This window comes from Glycine soja, chromosome 7 (genome assembly GCF_004193775.1).
Source record: "Glycine soja cultivar W05 chromosome 7, ASM419377v2, whole genome shotgun sequence".
Lineage (NCBI taxonomy): Eukaryota > Viridiplantae > Streptophyta > Magnoliopsida > Fabales > Fabaceae > Glycine > Glycine soja.
In genome coordinates, this window is record NC_041008.1 from 19764272 (window position 1) to 19782757 (window position 18486).

At 35.0% G+C, this 18486-nt stretch overlaps 1 protein-coding gene and 1 pseudogene across 27 annotated transcripts in view; one reads left to right on the top strand and one right to left on the bottom strand.

Annotated features, from left to right (window-relative positions):
- The first annotated feature begins 497 nt into the window (after positions 1-497).
- Positions 498-18486, top strand: part of LOC114419140 — a 29016-nt gene continuing 11027 nt past the window's right edge. For 20 of the 27 annotated variants that reach the window (XM_028384769.1, XM_028384758.1, XM_028384764.1 and 17 more), the window contains exons 1-5: positions 498-1173; positions 1845-1990; positions 2460-2561; positions 12463-12659; positions 17818-17865. The gene's annotated coding sequence lies outside the window, so the exon portion shown is untranslated. Of the gene's footprint in view, positions 1174-1844; positions 1991-2459; positions 2562-7060; positions 11706-12462; positions 12660-17817; positions 17866-18486 lie in introns of those variants that run through there. The other 7 variants (XM_028384760.1, XM_028384762.1, XM_028384761.1 and 4 more) reach the window with 7 other exon arrangements.
- Positions 15077-16693, bottom strand: LOC114420489 (annotated as a pseudogene).

An 18486-nucleotide genomic window follows, 5' to 3' on the forward strand; every position in this document is an offset into this window, starting at 1 on the left:
ATATATGTGGACTAATTAATTAACTATAACTTTATGAAAGCATTTACATCATACATGTCTGCTGATTCTTCAATGTTCTTTCTTCGAAATTATATAGGTGGGAAGGACAAGGGGCTTATGATAGATGAAGAGGAAACAAAAGGAATTGGTAATGTTTTTCAGTATTGACTGATGACTGTTAAGTTCAGCATTGTATAGTCACTACTAAAATAATAGGTTTTAACATCATCCTGTTAGATAAAAACCAATGTTACAAAATATATAGTGGTATTTTTGTAAATAAAATATTATTATTAATATTGGTGTTAAAAAAACCGATGTTAACAACACAATTTTAACATTGGTTATTTAAAAACCGATGTCGTCTAATCACTTACAATATTGGTTTTAAAAAAACTGATGTTAACATGATGATTTTAATATCATTTTTAAAAAATTAATGTTGTGAGTACTTAAACCACATCGATGTTCAGATAATCGATGTTGATGTTTTTAAATAAGACCTGGACCTTTTCTCTGTCTCACGAAACCCATTCTCTCTCTCAACCCCTTGTCTCTCTCAAAACCTACTTGGCCGCTGCACATCCACTCTCTCTTGCTGTCTCGCTGAAGACAAAGGCTCGCTCACGTGAGCAGTTCTGTTCAGATCCACATAGGCAAAGCAAACCAAATCAAGCATCATGTTCCTTCCTTATCTCTGTCTCTGCATTTCCCTCCCTAAAACCCTAATTCTACATATGGAAAGGAAATCCATCAATCAAGTATGGAGTCCGAACTCAAAGACCTTAATTCAAAGCCACCGAACTATAATGACAACGCCAACAGCGTTTTCGACGACCATCTTCTGCTGAAGTTGGAGCCTCCGGCCTCTGCCGATAGCATTGCTGAGATGGAGAAGAAGTATGCCGCCGTGATGTGTACGACACCATGGGATGCAACGAGTTTCCGAAAAAGGAGAAGCTCTAGCTCAGCTTTTCATTGGTCACTCTCCTCCCCATTCGATTCGTTCTCACCATCACCATATTGCTCTTCTATTACTTAATTTGTAGGATTTGCACTCTTTTCTCTGCTTCGACCGGCGAGGAGGAACAGAAAGATTACGCTCACATAGTGGGTTGAGGAGAACCATCATTGTTTCATGTGGCCACACCTTCTCCAGAGTCACGCTTCTTTGTAAGCTGTTATTACTTAACACCTACAATAACATGTATGGGCATGTTGATTTAATTCAGTTGCGTTTCATATTTTTGTAATATGCTCAATTCTATCTGTTATTATTAGGATTTGAAAGCATCACTTTCTTTTCATTTTTCTTTATTTTTGTGATGTTACTGATAATAAGTCTTAAATAATAGTTTAGCAAAATCAGAATGAGCATTTTGATGGCGGTGGAAGTAGACATATAGTATCTAAATGCTGTCTCTATTCTTATGTGAGGAATGCATTATATTCTATTAGCTGCGTATGAGTTTGCTCAATGCTTTTGCTATTGATAGTGATGCTGGAGGAATTGAAAAAAATAATAATATTAAGGTAACATTAGAATTAGTTTTTATCAGTTCATTTTCAAGCAATTGAGTGCAGTGCCCAAAAAGGCTGGGAAAAAGCAAGAGTAAATGTGCACTGCTTGAATGATGGAAATTGCTTATTGGATTTTTTTTTTTTTACTCTGGCTTATTCTTTTCTTGGAAATTAACTTGCATAGAGTTGGGGACGTTCCAAATTTATTCATTTTAATGAGAAAAAAAGAATTACTATAGTGAATCAGAATTGTATATGGTACTAAGATCTAATTTTGGGAATTGTGTACATTCTTACTTGTGATTAACTTGTTTTCAATTTAGAATTGACTCAAACCTCTCAAGTCTCAACTAAACTGAAGATCTTCTTGGATGAATGAGGATGAAATCCATGTAGAAGTCTTTTGATCATAATTGGATAGACACACCAGAGTGTTTGGGTAGGGGGATGTTGCTACCTCAACAAAATTGTATGGCTCTAAATCTTTATCTTCTGCTCAATATTGGTTTAGTTCAAATGATTTGAAGGTTTTTTAGTTACAGTGATGTGTTAATTTTTAGCTAGAAATTTCCATGTTAAAATCACTACCTCTATAATGAGTGTAGTACTTTCTTGTTTACTGATATTGTAAACCGTTTTATACTATTAGTATCAATGAATCAAATTTGAATTCATTGTTAAATCTTTCATTAACCAGAAGGTTTATGTTTCACTCTACTTAAATGCAGACATTTACTGCTGATTTTGAGGTGTTTAGAAGAAAAATATTCACAAGCTTGCATAGAGGAAACTAATTTAGTGTGTGTTTATGGCTGGGAGCAAATGTTATGTCAGAATATTCATTAGAAGAGTTCCTTCCATGTTAGGTGTTATGGATGTTTCTTCTTTTTCTTGTTAGTTCTTTCCTTACATTAGCTTCATGTGAATTTTTGGTGCAGGCTATTGATCTTCTACAGAAGAACCAGGATAATGCTAAAGCCAGTTTACAAGTTCTTGCCGCTGATATACATTTCTTGAGGGACCAGGTTACATTAACCCAGGTCTGATTGCCAATTTTCACTTGCTCTATATCTGTGTGTGCATTTGTCGTTACCTACCCATCAAAAGTAAATTAATGGAATCAAACTTGCATTGCATGGCCAAGCACTGCAAGCACTTCACTATCTCTTAAGGAATGCTTAGTAGGATGGGTGAAAAATTAAAAGGTAGGAAACATAGAAGAGAGGAGTAGATGGGAGTGTTTGTTATTGCATTTTTACTTTTATCTATTAGGGAGTGTTCGTTATTGCATAAATTAAAGAATTTTATACTCACCTCTATTTCTTATAGCTAGTATATGAAATTCTTTTGTGTGTTTAGATAAAGTATCTTAAAAGTATTTTAAGGTAGTATATAAGAAAAAAAATTAAAATACAAAAAATTTGAATTTCTTTATTCAAATAAATAATTTGAAATAAATGGAATTTATATTATTCTATTCAAACAAAAAAAATTGAATAATTTCATCTAAATAAAGTATCTAAAGATCAAAATAATTTAATTGATGTAATTATATTTTTATAAATGTTAAATTCTTTAAAATAACTCACTCACATCTTAGTAAACCACCTGTTATAGTGGCTAATTCATTGTGCATTGTGAAATAAGACTCATAATCTCCTGTTGAAAAAGTTGTACAATACAATGTCTAAATATATTGTATCAAATGAAGGAAACAAATTTATTCATCTCATGCACTTGTCTCGAGTCGGTCGAGACTCTGGAGGAGCCTTATCCCGATCCCCGAGAGCACGCAAACATTGATAAATTATTTTTCTTTCATTTAATTTAATCAAATCCAAGTGATGAAATTACCATTGTCATGGCATATGAACGGGTAAACAAGCAGACATTTAACATTAAAAATAAAACATATAACTAAAAAGTGAATTTTAAAAATGTAATTTCTTTTTATCACATAATTTCAATATTAAATAGTAATGATGATATTTTAGTTATATGTTTATATTTTAAACATATTTTTTTGAACTTTGTTTATTGACAATATTCATGTAATGCAAAAAATACTATTTTTTAAAACTGCGGATATTCTTAACTTCCTTTCCATTAAAAATAAAATTGTTTTATGTATTCTAATTAATACACAAATTGAAAGGTCAGATTTCATTATTGTTACTAATCTAATAATAATTTTGGTATGGTAACTAAAAAAATGACAATCTTGACTATTCTTAGATTAAGATATTTGGACTATTTGGAATATGATTATGCATGCATGTTATGTGTTTATGAAAATAATTTTGCACTTGAGTAAGTGTCTTTGGTTTTGGTGCAGTAATTTTATAATATATGACAATGTTATTCGTATTTTGATGTGTAACTCTCTTAAACACGAAATAATCAAGAAGAGATTATACTTGCATGGAATTGTGATAGAAATAAGGCAAGAAGGAATTGGTGCTCCAAAGGTAAAAACAAAAATACTATTATGTTTTTTTCGACAATTTTATTTTTGAGCCCAATCCATGCTTCAACATTTGACCTAAACGTAAAACAAATCTATGAGGATAGGATTTGCGAGGTTGAGGCTGAAAATAAAGCATATAAGGTTAGTTTTGAATTTTATCAATTTATTGTTTGTTATAGGATATGATTTCATAGATAATTATTGATCAGAAGTTGATTGAGTTTAAATTTAGCGTTTGCATTTATTTAGTTGGGTATAACATTTATATTAGAATAAAATTAATATATTTTTTATAAATTAGTTCTAGTTGATTCATTGTAAAAAGAAACAAAATATTTAATTTTTTTGCAAAAAACATCGGTTGGTCTAAAATCGATGTAGTAAGTTTCTTTATAACATCGGTTTGAACAAAAAATTGATGTTGTAAAGACACTTTCTACATCGATTTTGGCCAAAACCGATGTTGTAAGCACATTCAACATTGGTTTTTTCAAAAACTGATGTTGTGTATGACTTTCAACATCGGTCTTTTCAGAACCGATGTAGAAAGTGTTTCAGAATACACAATTTAACATCGATTTTTTTTAAAATATCGATGTTATGAGTGCATCACAATATCGGTTTTTTAAAAAAATCGATGTTGGTTTTTGCACATATTACATTTTTTTGTTTATTTCTTATAATACAACATCGGTTTTCAAGAAAACCGATGTTGCATAGTGTATTTTAACATCAATTTTCGTAATTGATGTTAACGTTGACACTTTTATCGTCGGTAGATTCAACATCGGTTTAAAATCGATGTTGAATGTCTAAAATAACGAGTGAATAGGCAATTTAGTCCCTGAGATTGTACCAATTTTACATATTAGTCCCTAACTTAATATTAAATTCAAAATAGTCCCTATCTTTGTATAAATGTTGCAAAATAGTCCTTCCGTTAAGTTCTAAAGTAACGCCGTTAGTGAGGTCAATTTTAGTGCCACGTGGACTATCCACGTGACACTAAAGGATGACGTGGCATGACACGTGGACGTGCCTGATGCCACGTCATTTGATGATAACAAAATGAGTAAATAGGTAATTTAGTCCCTGACTTTGTACCCCTGTTGCATATTAGTCCCTAACTTAATGAAAAATTCAAAATAGTCCCTATCTTTTGCATAAGTGTTACAAAATAGTCTCTAACTTAAAAGATGCCAGAAATCATGCTTAAAGTGTCCATGCATTGCAAAGGTTGTGCCTAGTACGATTTCTGGCAGCGCAGATTCCTCCTTGGATTCCTTGTCATCTTTTGATTCCTCTGGTTTTTTCTCTTCTTCTTTCTTTTCTTCTTCATTTGCTTTTTTCTCCTCCACTTTGTTTTCCTCTGATTTTTTCTCTTCCTATTCAAAACACACAAAAAAAATCAGAACCCAGAATGATACATTGATGATAATTGAAGTAAAAAAAAGAGGAAAAGAGAATGGTTATGCAGACCTCGCCCATTGGTGTTGACAGCTACAGAGATAAGGTTGTTGCTGTGGATTTTTGGTTCTTTTTATTTGTGCAAGTGTGTGTGAGTTCTTTTTCGTATATATGCCTCAATTGGTTTAAAACCATCAAATTTGAAGAAGTCACTCATTCTATCATCATCAAATGACGTGACACTAAAATTGAACTTACTAATAACATTACTTTAAAATTTAACGGAAGGACTATTTTGCAATACTTATGTAAAAGATAGGGACTATTTTGAATTTTTCATTAAGTTAGGGACTAATATGCAACAGGGGTACAAAGTTAGGGACTAAATTGTCTATTTACTCATTTTGTTATCATCAAATGACGTGGCATCAGGCACGTCCACGTGTCATGCCACGTCATCCTTTAGTGCCACGTGGATAGTCCATGTGACACTAAAATTGACCTCACTAACGGCGTTACTTTAAAATTTAACGGAAGGACTATTTTGCAACACTTATGCAAAGATAGTGACTATTTTGAATTTAATATTAAGTTAAAGACTAATATGCAAAATAGGTACAATCTCAGGGACTAAATTGCCTATTCACTCCTAAAATAACTTATGCTAAAAGCACTTTTTCTTGTAGTGAGTGCAAGATTATTGTGTTAGTTTGGTTAACATAGTGGGAAGATTGTTTTTGAAATTTTGCTCATCATGTTTCTTGTTGAAATTGAATTTAGTAGAGAAGAATGGAGATGACATGGATTAAAATTTGTGAACACTTTAGTTGAGTGAGAGTCTCACAATTTCATTCCTGTGATTCCATTTCCTTGTTTTCTTTCTTTGTTTCTTTTATTTTTTTTCTTTGGGGACTCTAGTGAAGGGAGAGAAAAGAAAAAGAAGCAAAATAGTAGTAATAAAATCGTTGAATTTAGGAAGCAGGGGAGAGGAAATGAGTACAAAACAAAAGAAATGCATGTTGTAAGAAAGAGATTTGGAGGGGTTTGACTTTTTGAGAGTTGTAAGAAAAATAGATTGCATCACAATGGAAAAATAATGGATCACATCAACGCTTCTCTAGGATTACTTTAATGTGCAAAGGGACCTACCCATAACATATTTCTATCCAGAGCAGTAGAAGCAATAAACATAGGGAAAAATTTTTTACAGTCAACTGTGTGCCAAACCAATTGCATTCATACACTATATGTATATGGTGTGACCATCAGATTTGAATATAATGTGTGCTCATGAGTCAAGATAGTGGTTAACCTGGTTCTCATTTCATCCAAGATTTTTTAAAAATAGTATGTTTTTATTCTAGACATTTTCACAATTGGAATGTAATGGATTGAAATCCAAATAAAGCACTTGTGCCATATGTTAATCATTTAGTCACCACCTTCATTGGATAAGATGATCATGAGGTGCAATCCACGCAAGAATACATAGAAATTAGGACAAAAGTTTAACAAATTTGTCATCCACAACTTTTTTTTCTTCTTCTTTTTCTTCTTCTCTCTTCCTAATTTCAATTCATATAAAACACAAAATTGTATAATATATTATTGTGTTCTTTACTTTTTGTAGTTATATTGACAATAAAGATATGAAAAGATATCAAACAAATCTAAAAAAAACGTGAATATAATTTAACTCGTAAATTGTTACTTTGAGCTAAACAAGTAACTGCTAGGTGCTAAATAAAAATCTAACTAGGTAACCATAAGTCCAAAGGTGCAATCCAAAGTTTGATAAGAAAAACAGGTATCTACATTGCTCACGTGGTATGATTTTATTGGTGTTGACAACTTGCTCCAGAATTTTTAATATGAAAAATTAACCTCTTGCATATCCTCACACTATGGATCAATCTCTCCCTTATGGGCTCAATGTCACATATAATCAATATAGTCAAATAAAATAAGTGTTTGACGTCCAACCACCATCTGTGTCATTTAATTAATCAATGTGATATTAGAATTTGAGGATAAGTTGGTGTTCTGACTCGGTTCAACACCACTTTCATGAACTCAGATGAACTCAGTAATTTATTTGAAACGTTGATGTGATCACATTAAAGTCATCTGAAAAGGCATTTAGTATCTTTTAATAACACAATTAAAACACCTTTTACTAAGCTATCTGGATGTGATCCATTAGTATATGCTAATAAAAATTGGCCATCAAGTGCAAGGAACCTAGCACTCTGTTGTGCAAGCTTGGAGGATCAATATACAAGAACATCTTTCTTTTATTTAAGCAAATAATTTTTTAATTAAAGATCTTTGAATGTTGTCAGAAATTATCACTACGAGTGTAAGTTTTTGGTACTTGTCAATTCATTAGTCTTCAAGTTAGAAATTTATTGATTTCCACCCCTTGCAAACTTAGCATTTGTTATAAAAAGTTTAAAATTCAGAGAAAGCATTTGTTTTTATTTATTATTAAATTCGCTTCACAACCCTTTGCAAACTAAGCAGGTTGCAAACCAAAATGTAGTGATATAGTGCCATCCAACAACAACAACATCCCCTAAAGTTCAAAAAGCTAGGCACAACCGTTCAACTTTCAAACTCAAAACCGCAACACAAACAGGAAAATGTGAAACATAACAAAATGGTTTGCACTAATAGCAGGAAGCAACTAAGAAAATAGTAAACTAAAAAGTGTTTTATTATGCAAACCTGAAGTTGAGCACACTAAGATGAGAAAGAAACTTGAGCCAGCACCCACTACAACCCCCACAGCGAGGAGCTCGAACTTGAAGTCCTCAGCACTGAGTTCCCATTTACAATGGTGAGCGTTCCCGTTCCTCGTAAGTTCGATTGAAGCCAATGGTGAGAATTTACAAGGGTAAGGTGAGAAGTAGCGAGAGAGAGGGATGGGTTGACAGCGGAGGCTTCTTATTTGGGGGTTAGGTTCCCTTATTAAATCACAAATGAGAGTGAGAGAGGGCTACGGTTGCAGGCTTTTTATTTGGGGTAATTTTTAATTCCGACGGATTTGATTCCTTCGGTAAAATCTGTCAAAAATTTATACTTTTCGATAGAATGCAATCCTTCAAAAATATCCGTGGGAAAATACAATATTTCCGACGGAATAAATTCTGTGGGAAATATTCTGTCGGAAATATCTATTTTTTTTTGTAGTGTACATGGGTGATTCAAAATACCAGTTTCTCATCTGATATAATGTTGTTGCCCCTAGGTTGTTGTGATTTGGTGCTTGGGGTGGAGTGGTTGGTAACTTTGGGTGACATTAGTTGGAACTTGGATAAGCTGACTATGGAGTTTGTTACGCAAGGAAGGAGACATGTGCTGAGAGGGGCTTAGGCTTCTAATGTAAGCTGAAAACAGTGAAGAAGCAGCAATTGCACAAGGCACTTTCTTCTGGTGTGCACATTTCTATGCTGCAGTTGTGTGAGGGAGAAAAAGACTTATTGTTGAATTCACTTACTACTCATGCACCTGCATCTGCCATGCCTACTAGTATTGCAGAATTGCTATGCAGTTTTGATGATATTTTCCAAGAACCTGCCAATCTACCTCCTGTTAGGCCTGCCCATGATCACAAGATTCCTCTAGTCTCAGGTGTTGTTCCTGTAAATAAAAGGCCATATCGGTATGCTAAACACCAAAAAGACATCATTGATGGTCTGGTCAAGGAGTTTCTACACTTAGGCATAATACAAAATAGCAGTAATCCTTATTCTAGCCCAGTTGTATTGGTGGGGGAGTTGAATAAGGCTACAATGAAGAATAGATTCTCAATCCCTCTTGTGGATGATCTTCTAGATGAGTTGCATGGTTCTAAGTGGTTCTCTAATGTAGACCTAAGATCTGGCTACAATCAGGTGAGAATGGATGAAAATGATGTGCACAAAATAGCATTTAAGACTTATGTAGGTCACTTTGAATACCTGGTTATGCCCTTTGGTTTAACAAATGCACCAGCTACATTTCAAGGTCTTATGAATGTTGTGTTTCAAGAATATTTAAGGAAGTTTCTGCTAGTATTTTTTTATGATACTCTCATCTATAGTAAGTCATTAGAAGACCATGTGTCTCACTTACATATTGTCTTTTCTACAATAAGGTCTAATTCATTGTTTGCAAAAAGGTCTTAAATGCTACTTTGTTGTAGCTAGAGTGGAATATCTGGGTCATTTCATTTCAGGTGAGGGTGTTGCAATTGATCCAGCAAAAGTTGAAGCAGTTAAATAGTGGCCACTGCCCCAATCTTTGAAGCAACTGAGGGGATTTCTTGGGCTTGCAGGGTACTATAGAAGGTTTGTGTTTCAATATGGGAGTGTGGCAAAGCCCCTTAATGACATGCTTAAGAAGGATAACTACTGCTGGACTCAAGAAGCTAAGTTAGCCTTCCAGAAATTGAAGGATCTATTAGTCTCAACACCTGTCCTTACTCTACCTAATTTTGATAAGAAATTTGTAGTAGAAGCATATGCCTCTGGTACGGGTATTGGAGTTGTCTTGATGCAGGACAATCATCCCATAGCCTTCATCAGTAGGAGCTTGAATGTGCAACAACAGTCCTTATCCACTTATGAGAAGGAATTGCTAGCTGTTGTCTCTGCAGTGCAGAAGTGGAGACATTATTTGTTACTTAAGAAGTTTGTAATCAGAACCAATCATAGGAGCCTCAAGTATATTTTGGATCAGAGATTAGCTACAATATTCTAGCAGAAATGGTTAGTAAAACTCATGGAATTTGATTTTTGCATAGAATACAAGCAGGGTCAAGAAAATTTGGTGGCTGATGCATTGTCTCGAGGAAGTTTAGTTAAGTGTAATGTTGTTTCTATGGTTCAACTTGAATCAGATATGCTCACCAGAATTAAAGCTTCTTGGCAGTCTGATCTAGATGTTCAAAAGCTAATTTCTGAGTTGCAAAGTGATTCAAAATCCTATAAACACTTTTCCTGGGTAAGGGGGAATTAAGGAGGAAAGGAAGGTTAGTAATTGGTGAAGATTTGGAATTAAGGAAAGATATTTTGAAGTGGTTACATTCTTCAACTTGTGGAGGCCACTCTGGTAGAGATGCAACCTTGCAAAGAGTCAAGGAATTTGTCTTTTGGAAAGGAATATCCAAGGATGTTAAGTTGTTCATTCATCAGTGCAGTACTTGTCAAAGATGCAAATATGACTCTGCTGCATATCCTGGACTGCTACAACCTTTACCTATACCTGAGCATGTATAGCAGCACATTATAATGGATTTCATTGAGGGACTTCCTGACTCAGGGGGCAAACAAGTTATTTTTGTGGTGGTGGACTCAGTAAGGCTGCACACTTCATGGCTCTCCATCATCCTTATTCTGTTGCTGATGTAGTTCAATGTTTCATGGACAAGGTCTTTAAACTGCATGGGTTTCCTGACTCTATTACAAGTGACATGGATTCTATCTTTGTTAGTCAGTTTTGGCAAGAGTTTATGGCTTACCAAGGCGTGCAAGTCTAGTTGTCTACTGTCTATCACCCACAAACAGATGGGTAGTCTGAAGTGGTTAATAGGTGCTTGGAAACTTACTTGAGATGTATATGTTCTGACAATCCTAAACAATGGTCTAAGTGGCTTCCTTTAGCTGAGTGGTGGTACAACACAACCTACCACAGTTTAATTAAAGCCAACCCCTATGAAATAGTGTATGGACAAGCCCTACCTACCTACCTTCCCTATTTGCCTAGTGAATCTAAGGTTGAATTGGTTGATAGAAGTTTGGAAAAGAGGGAGGAAACACTACTAAAAAAAAGCCATTTTACGACGCGCTATCCACATCGTTCCCGCCATACCTGTCGTAGTAGGAGTAGCGGTGGCAATTCCATAAATATGTTACCATTTTATGTGCCATGTGCATGGCGCGTGACACATTCAACAAGGTTGACCGGGGTGCCCGTCTTTGAAGGTTGCGCAACAGGTAAGTTAAGACGGTGCTTTTGAAAACACCATCGTTGAAATTTTGAATGTCAATGACGTTGTTCTTGAGCCACCGTCGTTAACATTGAGGTTTATAAGGTTTTGCGTGCTAATTCATGAACACTCGCGGTCGAGCTCCCGCTTCCCTGTTTCTTTGAAATTTCGATCTACCGTGACCTTTGCCGTTTGCCTGCATCTCCGTCGCACCCTCGTGACCTCGGCCGAAGGGCGTAGTGCATTGTCGCGTGTCCGACGTCTCATTTGGTGGTGCCACCGTGCAAGCCAGTGAGTTTCCCTTTTCGGAGTTGTCGTGCCCTACAACTTGTCTTCAAGGTAAGCTTGTCGATGTTTGAAATTTCTTGTTTGGTGTTGAAGAAGTAATTATTAACGGTTTAGTGAACTTGGAATGTTGTTGTAACTAGGTTGTTGTGCAAATGTTGCCTTGCCCTAACAATGTAATGTTTGAATGTATGTGTTTAGGAACCCATTAAGATAATGTTTTCGTGTTTATGCTCCCTAGTTTGGTTTGGTTTTAATCTTGACCATGTCTCGAACCTAAAACCATTTACATGGTAAAATGGAACAATAAATACTCTACAAATTTTTTATTGTTCTATACTCTTTTATATGAGGGGACAATGGCTCAATGAGAGGGGTAGTAGTCATGAAGAACAACAACATTACAACAACTTCGATCCCTAGTGAAAAGGAGAGTACGTAGGAGACCATTCTTCATTCAACATAGACCTGAGTTAGATTCTAAGGACAACAAGAGAACGAGTTGATGCCTATGTGGCGCATCCACCTGAACTTTATCTCTGTTTTATTTTGTAGTATTTAATTTCAACACTTTTAAGATAAGAATGGTGGAGCTAGTAGTAGCACTAACAGACAGTAGCGGAATCAGATAGGCCCCTTTCTTCTACTATAGCTTTTTGTAGTGACCAATGTCATCTGAATTCTCATCCTTCACACCTTCTTCTTCATATATCGTTCACTAGCTAACTCAAGTAAACTGGAAACTTCTGGTCTCTATTTCTATTCCCCCACAACATTTCATCTATATATAGGTCCCTATTTTTTTTTGTAGACCAACAGCAAAATTCATATATATATTTTTCAAGGGTCCTCAACCAACTTTGGAGAACAATATGCAACAGCCTCTGCAACAGTGAGGAAGATCTTGTCCTCGCCAATCGTGTTGGCAAAACTAGATGCATAAAGCTTGTCTGTCACTGCTGGCCCAGGATTTGCCAAAAGAAGCTTGTACAAAAGGAACAACTTATGGTAAGATACTATAATATGCTATAGTTACATAATAATATCAGTTGCATATAAATGTTTGCATTGCATCACTGCATGGGAGAATTCATAATTGCATTATATAGTTGTACATTCTTCCAATAATAAAGAAAATGATAAAACCCAGACTCCAAATACATGGCAGCAGGCTTGAGACAGCTCCCAATTCCCAAATAATACTTTCAACCATTTTTTTTGGCTAAACTTTAGCAGGTCTAGATCCCAATTCAAATGTCCAACTCTTCACTCTATTCATTTATCACTAATTGATAAATGATACCACATCCTAATAACTTTATTCGTGCGGCTTTGCTTGTTCGCAAGGTACAAATATTTACAAATAGAAGCACAATTCCATAACCTTAAAGAGCTACATCATCAGAGACCCGACTTTGAAGTCCATTGTGCCCTACAGAAGCATAGATAATTATCAAATTGATAAATTGCAATGGATTCTTGTAATCAAATGTAATGATTATTGTTTCACACAATTTTTTTGACAAATTCACCTGATAATAAAATTATCATAATAAAAACTATGTTCAAACAAAATAGAAATCTCAAAAACTAAGTAAAATACTTAGCAATAGGCAGTAACGTAGACAACCATAAAATAGTAGCAGATTACCAATTACAGACTAAATAGACTGAAACAGAAACAAAAGCAGCTCCTTCTTTTAAAGAAAAGATCAGCTTTCTAATCACCTACAAGTCAATCTATTTTCCACTATGATTTTGAATTAGAGGTAAATTTATTTAGCAATTAAGTTAAACACCATCTTAGAATCCCAGGCATGTAAAAGATGAATGGATATTTAGGAATCTCCTCCTGTTAGACATATTGTTAGTCCCCTTACACCTGGCCATGAGTTAAACCCCTGTTGTTAGGTATACTTAGCAATTTTAAAACATTCAACTTCGAATTTCGGAGATATATACCAGGCATGTTCCTCAGCCCCAGGATTCTCACTCCAATTCTCTAGTAGGCTTGAGCTAGTATTGACAAATTTGAGCAGTATTCAAACTAACCACCATGATTGCTATTATAGTATTATACCAACCAAAAACATTCGAATTCTATTAGTTATTTTTCAGCCAGGTGATCTCCATGAGAGGGTAAGGATTTTGGGGCAGTTGGAGAAGGACACAACTGTTTTAAAGTGATTTCTTTGCTCCCAAAACTGTTTCTTGCCTTCCTGTTGTTTTATGTACAAGACTGCTTCAAGGGTGTTGCAATCTTGAATTTTCAAGGCTGAGGAAGCCTTGCTTCATACTTTGAGCATTATTTGGAGGATTCTTTATCACACCCCTAGTTGTACTATTTTTCTCTTCAATGAAATGTCTTATGTCACAAGAAACAAAAAAAGATTGCTTTCTTTGTCACTACTACAGATATCTAGAATGTTGGTGGAAAAGTGATATCAAGTTTCTTGCTCAGATGTTCCACTTGCAAAGGACAACCATTTGTATAAATCAAGTCACAATCAGCATGTTTCTTTTTTTTGGTTTTGCATAATCAGCATGTTGAAGTTCACATGTTGTTAATCAATCAAAAGGAAGAAACATCCATATAAACAAATCAATTTTTGTCCACCTGCCATTGCCAAGTGTAAATACTCAATAGTTTAAATCAATTGACATTAAATTAATCTGACCACTTCCATGTCTGAGGTCAACCAATTTCAGATTTAGCCACAAAGTTCACTAGAATTGTAACTAGTTTCCAAACATATGCTTCATTACATGCTAACTAGAATAAAGTACAGACCATCCCTTCATCCTTAATCCATCAGTCATTAATATGTAACTTTTAGCAAACTAGTTTGGTGGTTAAGAGAAACTGAAACAACAAAATAGAAATACCAGTATAAAGATGAAACAATATTGAACTTACCCACTGATACAGATTCTGGCAAGCTAACATATTTGGGACAAGATTTTTTTGAAGTAACCATGTTGATTTTAATGTCAGATCCAAGAGCACAATCTCGTGGCTGCAAAACAACAGACAATATTCTAGAATAATGATGGCCAAATTATTGTGTTTGAATAGGATACCATAGCATGAAATCATAGAACTAATATATAATTTTAAAGTACAAAGTCATGGGGACTCTCTCATAATGCCCATGGATGTTTGATTACCAGAAGGGTATTTCTTCGTTTTCTAAAAATAAACCAAATTCCCAAAGCATTTATAAATATTAAGCTAAATGTCTCTGTCATACGGGTCTATAACGGAATTCCATAATGGAAGGGTGTCGTCTGTGTATTGAATTGCATAAACAATTCCATTTCTTGCACAAATACTCAAGCCTTGAATTTTCCTGTTTAAGAAAGAAGAAAATATAATCAGAAATGTTATAAATAATTTTTAATATAGATATTTTTTTAATATTTTTTTAGTCAAATGTGACTATTTGTATACAAACCTGATCTTCCATTATGTCACTTCTCTCTTCCTTACAATTTTGAAGCCATGTTGGCAAGCTACTAGCAGGGCAAAATTTCTTCCTTATACAGTTAGTTATGCTTTGAGCTTCTTTTTCAAAATTTATCAAGCAATCCCTGCAGCAAGTTAGATGGTTTCTGACTCCTGTTCTATCTTCAAAAGCCACATCCTTGAAAAACAGCTTGCTTCTCTCTTGAGCTTGAAAATCACTGAAAAATGTGACCCAACAGAGAAGTTAAGTTACAACAAAGCACACAATAGGACAAGGAAAGAGAGAAATTTGAAAAGCATAAAAAAATTCTAAACCAGACTAATAATTATAAATATAGAAGAATAAATTAATTAATTACCTATGAAAATTTAAACTTAGGCTGAGGCTGCCAACAGGAATTGTGAAGGGGTGAAGCTCCCAAATAGCTTCTAGGGATGGGTGACACATTTTACACTTCATGTATGCCTTAAAAGTTGCAATCCCCATAAGCCACAGTCTACTAGACTCCCCACTACCACATACCAAATTTTTAAGCTCCATGACCATTTGCTCTATAGAACAGTAGTAGTTTATTTATTGCTCACAAAAATTAGCCCAGAACTCAAACAACCATTTTAGATCACCCAAGTAAAGAACAACCCCTTTTCCCACACAACTCTTCACTAGGTTTCTAATCTCCATAAGCTTATGTTCAACCTCCTCCTTGCTAATGTTTCTGAAGCACATGAGAGGAAGGCTCACAAATTGCACATACCTTAAGTCCCTATGAACATTCCCTACCTCAAACCTCTCCATCACCTCCTTAGCTACTCCCTCAGCATTGGCCACACCCTCCCCTACAATAACTGTGTTTTTTCTCCTCACCAACTCACTTAGCACACTAGTTACATCATCATTGTTAACATGGTCTAAATTAGGCTTCGTGAAGGAGCCAGCAGTAACTTGACCAAAAGGTCCAGATGATGGAGACACATTATTACTACCACCAAGAACAACATGATGGGGCTTGGTGATATTTTCTTTGGCATGGCTCCTATCAGAAGAAGCCTTTTTTGAATAAACTTCCATTGAAACAGCTTGTTCAACCCTTGTTTTCACAAGGGTGCTAGAGAAACCAGCTTCTCTCATGACCTTACTAACACTAGGGTCATCAAGGATTGAAATCACGAGCTGCTCCACCTTGATCTTCAAGGCAAGAATATGTTGCTGCTGGTTCTCAATAGAACCACGACGTTGGTGAGCCTGAGCACGTTTGAAGGCTGCAACCAAGGCATTGGAGAGTGAAGGGGTGGAATATTGAGGAGCTAGAAGAGGGCTTGAAGTGGAAGCTGGTAAAGGGTCGAGTTCAACGTTGAAACAAAGCTCAAGAGCCTTGAACTGAAGAGGATGAGAGTGACACTGAAGACAAGCCTTACGAAGAAGGCCTGTGGAAGTTGCAAGCATGGCACTTGCAACATGAAGAGGTGTCACTTGCGCATGGCCTCTTCTTGTTGCAAGATTCACAGCTTGCTTGACAACAGTTGTAGCTTCAAGTGTAAGAGGCTGAAGCTGTATGCTACAAATACCTCCTCTCATTTTTCTCAACTAGTAACAATAATTCACACTCACACGGTTAGATAAGAGTTAGATAAGAGTTTAATGGAGTTTAAACTTAAGAGTTAGATAAGAGTTTAATGGAGTTTTGGATCAATATAATGAGGTTAACTCATTTGGTTTGAAAGCAAAAGGGTTATCTATGCTATGGTGGCTTAGCTAGGAGGTAGGATATGGAGATAGATATATCGATCTTTATGGTGGTTTATACTTTGTTTGGTACACTTATAGCAAGGGTCTGCAAGATAGATATTGTGAGGGTTTTGTGCCTTTCTTGTCAATGAGGGAAATTTTGGCTTTTTATATGAAAGTGGATTGGCTGTGATATGCACAACTTTCTCTTTCTCTCTCTTTGTTTGTTGTACAATGTAAAGGTGAAGTGGGATTATGAAAATCTAGAGCTCAATATTGTGGGAAGTGTAAATAAGTGGAAAAGTGAGAACAAGCTTTAAACACTAAGGAATGGAATAAATGACTTTGTTAAGAATAAGCTAAAGCTGAAAGGGAAAAGAGAGAAAAAGAGAGTGAGGACTGTCTGTCTGGTTGAATGGACAGAGGGAACAGTGGTGGTGGGCTTTAGTTAGCTTTTATCTTTTCTCGAAGAGAAGAGGGAATAATGCCTTGAATGATTGATGGAATAATCGCAACCTCCAAATGAAAACAGATTGCATGAAAACCAATGTTGGTTTGGTGCTAAATATGACACTTTGTCTCTCTTCTAACTTCTAATTCGCTTCTCCCCCAAAAAGTTGGCTTTCCTCACCACCGTTTTAATGAGTCTAAATCATGGTTTTCTGTTTCCTGACACATTTTGAGAAATAAGATAACAACATCATACATACAGTATAATACAACAAGAATTCATGTATGAAAAGCATCCTCAATGGAATCTTTTGAGCAAACTATTTGAGGAGATGCATGAAAAGCATTCTCAATGGAATCTTTTTTCTCCTTATACATGCATATTTAATTTGTAATTTATATATTTATGTTAATTTTTATTGTAATTGAATGCAATTCTGTTATGACAAAATTTGTTTGCTGCCTAGTCGAAATAACTAAGTTTATGGAATTGGTTGTAATTGTGCGTTGCTAATGCCTCGCAGCTACTGATACATTATCCCAGACTTAGCATTTAAGATATCCTCTCAAAGGTAATTGGGCTTCCTTGTATTTCTTCTTGGCCTGCTATAGTTATTGTTACCTTCTTTTATAGGGCCTGTGGTGTTGTCCTGCTTCTCTAATTTGTTGTTGCTATCAATGTAACCTAAATAATAATTTGCTGACTGAGTATGTTGGTAGCTAGAATATTCTCCATTACATGACTTAAAGACTTATGTTGGAATCAGGTTCGTAAATTTCCTTGGCTTTTGGTTGGTGTTGTTTTTGTTTTTATTGTTAAAAATAAAACTATTCATGAAACTACTTTTCGTTCTTCAGTTTTATACCTTAGTTCTTATACACACACTACATTTGATTTCAATTTCTTTTAAAAAAAAGTACAACCAAAGCCACTAATTTTGAGAAAGCATTTATAATTTTGTTGACAAGCCTAGTTAAACAAGTGATCAATAATTCCGAGTTTTAAAATTATTTTCATAAACTTGAGTTGATCACTAATTCAAATGCTAACATATGTTAGGGTGATGTCAATTGTTGAAACGTCAGCACCCTTTTTAATTCTGTTGGTTCCCATTTTATCTTGGTTTTGAAAACAACTACAATCCAACTTCAATTACTAACAATGACTTTGAATATGTTACAAATTTCCTTTG